Below are 7597 nucleotides of genomic sequence, written 5' to 3'. Positions count from 1 at the left end.
GATGGCGTGTACAGGTACAGCTGCCCATGCAGCTTCAACACGATACCACAGTTCATCAAGAGTAGTGACTGGCGTATTGTGACGAGCCAGTTGCTCGGCCACCATTGACCACACGTTTTCAATTAGTGAGAGATGTGGAGAATGTGCTGGCCAGGGCAACAGTCGAACATTTTCTGCATCCAGAAAGGCCCGTACAGGACCTGCAACATGCGGTCATTCATTATCCTGCTGAAATTTAGGGATTCGCAGGGATCGAATGAAGGGTAGAGCCACGGGTCGTAACACATCTGAAATGTAACGTGCACTGTTCAAAGTGCCGTCAATGCGAACAAGAGGTGACCGAGAAGTGTAACCAATGGCACCCCAACCATCACGCCGGGTGATACGCCAGTATGGCGATGACGAATACACGCTTCGAATGTGCGTTCACCGCGATGTCGCCAGACACGGATGGGACCATCGTGATGCTGTAAACCGAACCTGGATTCATCCGAAAATATGATGTTTTGCCATTCGTGCACCCAGGTTCGTCGTCGAGTACACCATCGCAAGCGCTCCTGTCTGTGATTGCAGCGTCAGGGGTAACCGCAGCCATGTCTTCGAGCTGATAGTCCATGCTGCTGCAAACGTCGTCGAACTGTTCGTGCAGATGGTTGTTGTCTTGCAAACGTCCTCATCTGTTGACTCAGGGATCGAGACGTGGCTGCACGATCCGTTACAGCCATGCGGATAAGATGCCTGTCATCTCGACTGCTAGTGGCACGAGGCCGTTGGGATCCAGCACGGCGTTCCGTATTACCCTCCTGAACGCACCGATTCCATATTCTGCTAAGTCATTGTATCTCGACCAACGCGAGCAGCAATGTCGCGATACGATAAACCGCAATCGCGACAGGCTACAATCCGACCTTTATCAAAGCCGGAAACGTGATGGTACCCATTTCTCCTCCTTACACCAGGCATCACAACAATGTTTGACCAGGCAAAAACGGTCAACTTCTGTTTGTGTATGAGAAATCTATTGGAAACTTTCCTCATGTCAGGCGTCGCCACCGGCGCCTACCTTGTGTGAATGCTCTGAAAAGCTAATCGTTTGCATAACACAGTATCTTCTTCCTGTCGGTTAAATTTCGCGTCTGTAGCACGGCATCTTCGTGGTGTAGCAATTTTAATGGCCAGTAGTGTAGTTAGGCGACCGAACCTGTCCTTCGGCGTCTCCCAGCCATTCATGCCAAACGACCTCTTACTTCATGAAACTATAAGGGCTGATCGGGAATATTCCGCAACCAATTCCGCATTTTTTCAACCGAAGCTGGCCGAGAAAAAATGTGTGTGAGCTGCTAGAGGGGTGATCAATGTCCAGTCTAATGACCTTATCATTCCATGCCGCTGCTTTTCATTTAGTTCATTCTCGTCGATTTCATCCATTTCACGTCAGCGAGTTCAATTGAAACGATGGATGAAGGCCACGTTGACGTCTGACAAACTCACGGTCGGCCAGGGCTTCGAGGAGATAGAGCCTTTTGGGTAAGGGCGCGCACGTACTTGCCCGGTAATGAGCAATTACGCCATTCGGCACGGACACGTCATCACAATTACAATAGGCCAGCGCCACCGGCCATTAGACCAGCGGTGGGATGACACGGTCGTGTGGACGGTCATCAGCGCAGAGTAAATTATTGCGGCGCGTAATGGCCGCGCTTAGTGTGAAAGTGGCGCCGCGCGGGCGCCGACGCCGCGACGGTCACATACTGGGCCGTTTCACGTCACAGCCAGCGCCGGGCTAATCCGCACATTAAACTTAAAACGCCCGGCGGGGGCGGCCGGCACTGACAGTACACTGCAGACAATCCGCTCTGCGCCTGTTGTCAGCGAGGAGCGGGGCCCGCGGCTGCCCGTCGGCGCAGAGGTGACCTGCGGACGGACATGCAGATCAGCCTGACTCGTGCCGTGTAAACGCCTGTTAGAAGGGACGCGTTTGGAGATTAGCTGACGGTTTAACGCCCCATGCAATACCAGATCATTAGAGAAGAGGCGCAAGGTCGATTTGGACAAGGCTAGGAGGGGGAAATTCATGGCCTTTTGAAGGAAACACCGAGGCTTCTATCTAATTTCGTTTAGGGAAATCAAGGAAATTATTGAGGCCAGACTGGAATGTGGTCCCCGCTGCCCTCGGATACGAGTCAACGTTCGATGCTACATCAACATTTAAGCCCACAAGCCAAAATACACGATCGAGTTACATTAATGTGACCATCGCCTATGTTCCAAGTCAACGTGCAATAACTACTGACATACGGTAGGTGCCAGAACTAGCAGTAGAGTGTAAAAGGAGCAGGTGAATGCGCAAAGCCGGCCGGCGTGGCCGAGCGGTTCTAGGCGCTACAGTCTGGAGCCGCGCGACCGCTACGGTCGCAGGTTCGAATCCTGCCTCGGGCTTGGATGTGTGTGATGTCCTTAGGTTAGTTAGGTTTAACTAGTTCTAACTTCTAGGGGACTGATGACCTCAGATGTTAAGTCCCATAGTGCTCAGAGTCATTTGAACCATTTGATGTGTCTCTTTTTCTTGGTTTTCCCGAGTAGCGACTTCCGTGGACCTATTAACCTAATCGAAGGTGGTTGTTGTGGTGTTGACGTCTGTCTTATGTTCGTTTAGGCATTTTCGTTTGCGTCTGGGTCTGCGTCGCTATCTTCATTGGTTAGGCTCTTTCTAGTAGATGGGGTCGTGTGGGTTGCAGTTGTAACCTCGTTGTTTCTTGCTTGGCTAGGTGTGGGAATAGGTCACGTGTGTTTTTGAGAACTGTTTTTTTGGGGGCGTCGTATGCATATTTAATTTGTGTTATGTATTAGTTCTCGGTATGTGGTGACGATGTCCTTCATGTCTGGTCTCTTGTTTAGTATATGCATGCCATATCTTGCCCTGAACCTGGTGAGTCGTGTTTGTATGAGTATGATCGCTGCTGTTTCGTAGACGATGTTGGAGAGGGGGGGGGGGGGGGTTCTGTTCTCCAGTGTGAGTTTGCTTTCTGTCGTGGAAGAGTTTAGTGATAGTGGTTCATGAGAGTTCTGGTAATGGACCCGAAGCGTACTCTTGGACTGGTCTGATAAATACACTCCTAGAAATGGAAAAAAGAACACATTGACACCGGTGTGTCAGACCCACCATACTTGCTCCGGACACTGCGAGAGGGCTGTACAAGCAATGATCACACGCACGGCACAGCGGACACACCAGGAACCGCGGTGTTGGCCGTCGAATGGCGCTAGCTGCGCAGCATTTGTGCACCGCCGCCGTCAGTGTCAGCCAGTTTGCCGTGGCATACGGAGCTCCATCGCAGTCTTTAACACTGGTAGCATGCCGCGACAGCGTGGACGTGACCGGTATGTGCAGTTGACGGACTTTGAGCGAGGGCGTATAGTGGGCATGCGGGAGGCCGGGTGGACGTACCGCCGAATTGCTCAACACGTGGGGCGTGAGGTCTCCACAGTACATCGATGTTGTCGCCAGTGGTCGGCGGAAGGTGCACGTGCCCGTAGACCTGGGACCGGACCGCAGCGACGCACGGATGCACGCCAAGACCGTAGGATCCTACGCAGTGCCGTAGGGGACCGCACCGCCACTTCCCAGCAAATTAGGGACACTGTTGCTCCTGGGGTATCGGCGAGGACCATTCGCAGCCGTCTCCATGAAGCTGGGCTACGGTCCCGCACACCGTTATGCCGTCTTCCGCTCACGCCCCAACATCGTGCAGCCCGCCTCCAGTGGTGTCGCGACAGGCGTGAATGGAGGGACGAATGGAGACGTGTCGTCTTCAGCGATGAGAGTCGCTTCTGCCTTAGTGCCAATGATGGTCGTATGCGTGTTTGGCGCCGTGCAGGTGAGCGCCACAATCAGGACTGCATACGACCGAGGCACACAGGGCCAACACCCGGCATCATGGTGTGGGGAGCGATCTCCTACACTGGCCGTACACCACTGGTGATCGTCGAGGGGACACTGTATAGTGCACGGTACATCCAAACCGTCATCGAACCCATCGTTCTACCATTCCTAGACCGGCAAGGGAACTTGCTGTTCCAACAGGACAATGCACGTCCGCATGTATCCCGTGCCACCCAACGTGCTCTAGAAGGTGTAAGTCAACTACCCTGGCCAGCAAGATCTCCGGATCTCTTCCTCATTGAGCATGTTTGGGACTGGATGAAGTGTTGTCTCACGCGGTCTGCACGTCCAGCACGAACGCTGGTCCAACTGAGGCGCCAGGTGGAAATGGCATGGCAAGCCGTTCCACAGGACTACATCCAGCATCTCTACGATCGTCTCCATGGGAGAATAGCAGCCTGCATTGCTGCGAAAGGTGGATATACACTGTACTAGTGCCGACGTTGTGCATGCTCTGTTGCCTGTGTCTATGTGCCTGTGGTTCTGTCAGTGTGATCATGTGATGTATCTGACCCCAGGAATGTGTCAATAAAGTTTCCCCTTCCTGGGACAATGAATTCACGGTGTTCTTATTTCAATTTCCAGGAGTGTATTTTGAACGTTTGTGTGGCTGGTTTGTCAGCATAGCCGTGAAAGAGATGTACGTTCTGACGTTTAGGTACTTGGCAACATGTACTCCGACATATTAGGTCGAGTCTGTCAGTATGAATGGAATGTCAGATAAGGTGAGTCTGATGTCGTCTGTTTCTTGTCTCTTTTTTTGGGAGAAGTTTCTACCTCTGAATAGTATGGTTTCGGTTTTGCTTGGATTCGGTTTTAGTCTCCATTTTTGCATCCACAGTTGTTGACTGTTAAGGTAGTCATCTGTTTGTATTGTGATAGTGGAAGCCGCAGAGCACCAGTAAGCCGAGTCGTCTGCGTAGGGTTGGACGGTTTCACTCTGTCTGTCGGTCGTTGGTACGTCCGTTGTGTAGAGGGAGTAGAGTAATGTGGATATTATGCCACCCTGTGCCATTCCTGCTTGGGGTGTGAACGTATCTGATGTTGTTTTGTTCACATGCAGTCTACATTGTCTGTTTACCAGCAGGAATTTGATGAGTCGGATTGTTTTAGGGGGAATGCCTATTGTGATTAGTTTATATAGTAGACCATCGAACCAAACGTCAAAAGCACGCTCTGTACCTAGAAAGACAGCTAGCGTGCGGTGACCTATATTATCGCTTTGGTTACGTCAGTCGTTAGCTTTAGTAGGTGGTCAGAGGTCGAGTGTCCGCCCCCTGTAGCTAAATGGTCAGCGTGACGGATTGTCAATCCTCTGGGCCCGGGTTCGATTCCCGGATGGGTCGAGGAATTTTCTCCGCCCAGGGACTGGGTGTTGTGCTATCCTCATCATCATCATCCTATCATCCTCATCAACTGTAGGTCGCCGAAGTGGCGTCAAATTGAAAGACCGGCACCCGGCGAACGGTCTGCCTGACGGGGGTCCCTAGCCATACGATTAAACAAATAAATAAGAGGTCGAGCAGTATTTACTGAAATCCGATTGTAGACGGGGTAAAATGGTTCAAATGGCTCTGAGCACTATGGGACTTAACATCTATGGTCATCAGTCCCCTAGAACTTAGAACTACTTAAACCTAACTAACCTAAGGACATCACACACATCCATGCCCGAGGCAGGATTCGAACCTGCGACCGTAGCGGTCACGCGGTTCCAGACTGAAGCGCCTAGAACCGCACAGCCACACCGGCCGGCCGTAGATGGCGTAAGATGTCCATTTTATCAACATATCTGGTGAGTCTGGCAGTTATAATTCTTTCAAAGATTTTGCGTATGGCGCGTGAGATTTGACTAGTGTGATTTGCGGTCAGTCGTGGGTTTGTTAATTTTCGGAATCATTATGGTCTTGGTTTCTTTCCACATCTTTTTGGGTGGTGTAGGTTTTTAAACCGTAGTTGAATATGGCATTTTGGAGGGGTGAGATGACTGTGAGGGGAGCTTTCGTGAGATGAAGTCTTCTGGGGCCGTCATGACCAGGGTCTAAGTTCCGTCCTTGGTTTGCTGCCCATCTTACTTCAAGATCGGTGATGTTTCGGGTAAGTTTGGTTTTTTCTTCAGATGGCGCAGTTACTGACCCGTAATAAGACTGGTAGTTCTATTTCTGCCCTAATGTTGAAGCTGTCGTCAAATTTGTCCTTTCTAGGAAAGAAATGGGTTTTTTCGAGGACTCTGCGGAATGATTCTGCCTTTTCGTGGTCGTCTGTTGTCGGGGAGTTGTTGATGATTGGTTTACTGTTGTGCGTTTATCTTTGTACGGTCAGTGTTTTAATTTTGTCCAGAATTTTCTCCAATCCTGTAGACTAGTCTGCAGCAACTCGCATCCGATTCAGTTTGTCTATGTTATGCCACTTTTTGCCTTAATAGTGCATTTAGTCTGTTCCAATTGGGTTTTAAGTCCTGGTTTTTAGTACGTTTGACGTCGCTGTAAAATCGTTTTTTTGTCTCTTGATTAGTCTGAGGATGTCGGGGTAAGTTGGGCTTCCAACTATTAATGGTCTTGAAATTACAATTAAATCAGTACCATTAGCTGCTGACAGGCGTTGATATACATCAACGGGGACAGCTGAAAATGTGTGCCCAGACCGGGACTCGAACCCGGGATCTCCTGCTTACATGGCAGACGCTCTATCCATCTGAGCCACCGAGGGCACAGAAGATAGTGCGACTGCAGAGACCTATCACCGGCATGCTCCGCTTGAGACCTACATTCTCAACTTACAATCCACACACTACGTTCTTAGTGCCCCTGCCATTATACTCATTACTCGCAGTCGCACTATCCTTTGTGCCCTCGGTGGCTCAGATGGATGGAGCGCCTGCCATGTAAGCTGGGGATCCCGAGTTCGAGTCCCGGTCGGAACACAACATGTCATTCTTAACGGTTCAAAATCTGCAGATGTAGAGGTAATTTCGGGAGTACCGCAGGGAAGCGTGATAGGACCTTTATTGTTTACAATATACATAAATGACTTAGTTGACAACATCGGTAGCTCCGTGAGGCTATTTGCAGATGACACGGTTGTCTACAAGAAAGTAGCAACATCAGAAGACTCGTACGTACTCCAGGAGGACCTGCAGAGGATTAATGCATGGTGCGACAGCTGGCAGCTTTCCCTAAACGTAGATAAATGTAATATAATGCGCATACATAGGGGCAGAAATCCATTCCAGTACGATTATGCCATAGGTGGTAAATCATTGGAAGCGGTAACGACCGTAAAATACTTAGGAGTTACTATCCGGAGCGATCTGAAGTGGAATGATCACATAAAACAAATAGTGGGAAAAGCAGGCGCCAGGTTGAGATTCATAGGAAGAATTCTAAGAAAATGTGACTCATCGACGAAAGAAGTAGCTTACAAAATGCTTGTTCGTCCGATTCTTGAGTATTGCTCATCAGTATGGAATCCTTACCAGGTTGGATTAATAGAAGAGATAGACATGATCCAGCGAAAAGCAGCGCGATTCGTCATGGGGACATTTAGTCAGCGCGAGAGCGTTACGGAGATGCTGAACAAGCTCCAGTGGCGGACACTTCAAGAAAGGCGTTACGCAATACGGAGAGGTTTATTATCGAAATTACGAGAGAGCAC

The 7597-nt window shown here is 50.1% G+C and overlaps 1 non-coding gene across 1 annotated transcript; it reads right to left on the bottom strand.

The window, feature by feature from the left end:
• Window positions 1-6578: 6578 nt before the first annotated feature.
• Trnat-ugu (transfer RNA threonine (anticodon UGU)) lies at window positions 6579-6653 on the bottom strand. Its single transcript has one exon. It is a non-coding gene; the product is annotated as a tRNA-Thr (tRNA).
• Between the last annotated feature and the right edge of the window lie 944 nt (window positions 6654-7597).

The sequence above is a fragment of the Schistocerca serialis genome, chromosome 9 (assembly GCF_023864345.2).
Source record: "Schistocerca serialis cubense isolate TAMUIC-IGC-003099 chromosome 9, iqSchSeri2.2, whole genome shotgun sequence".
In the NCBI taxonomy this organism is placed as follows: Eukaryota; Metazoa; Arthropoda; class Insecta; order Orthoptera; family Acrididae; genus Schistocerca; species Schistocerca serialis.
The sequence above is the reverse complement of the archived record's forward strand: the minus strand, read 5'-3'. Positions and strand labels throughout refer to the sequence as shown.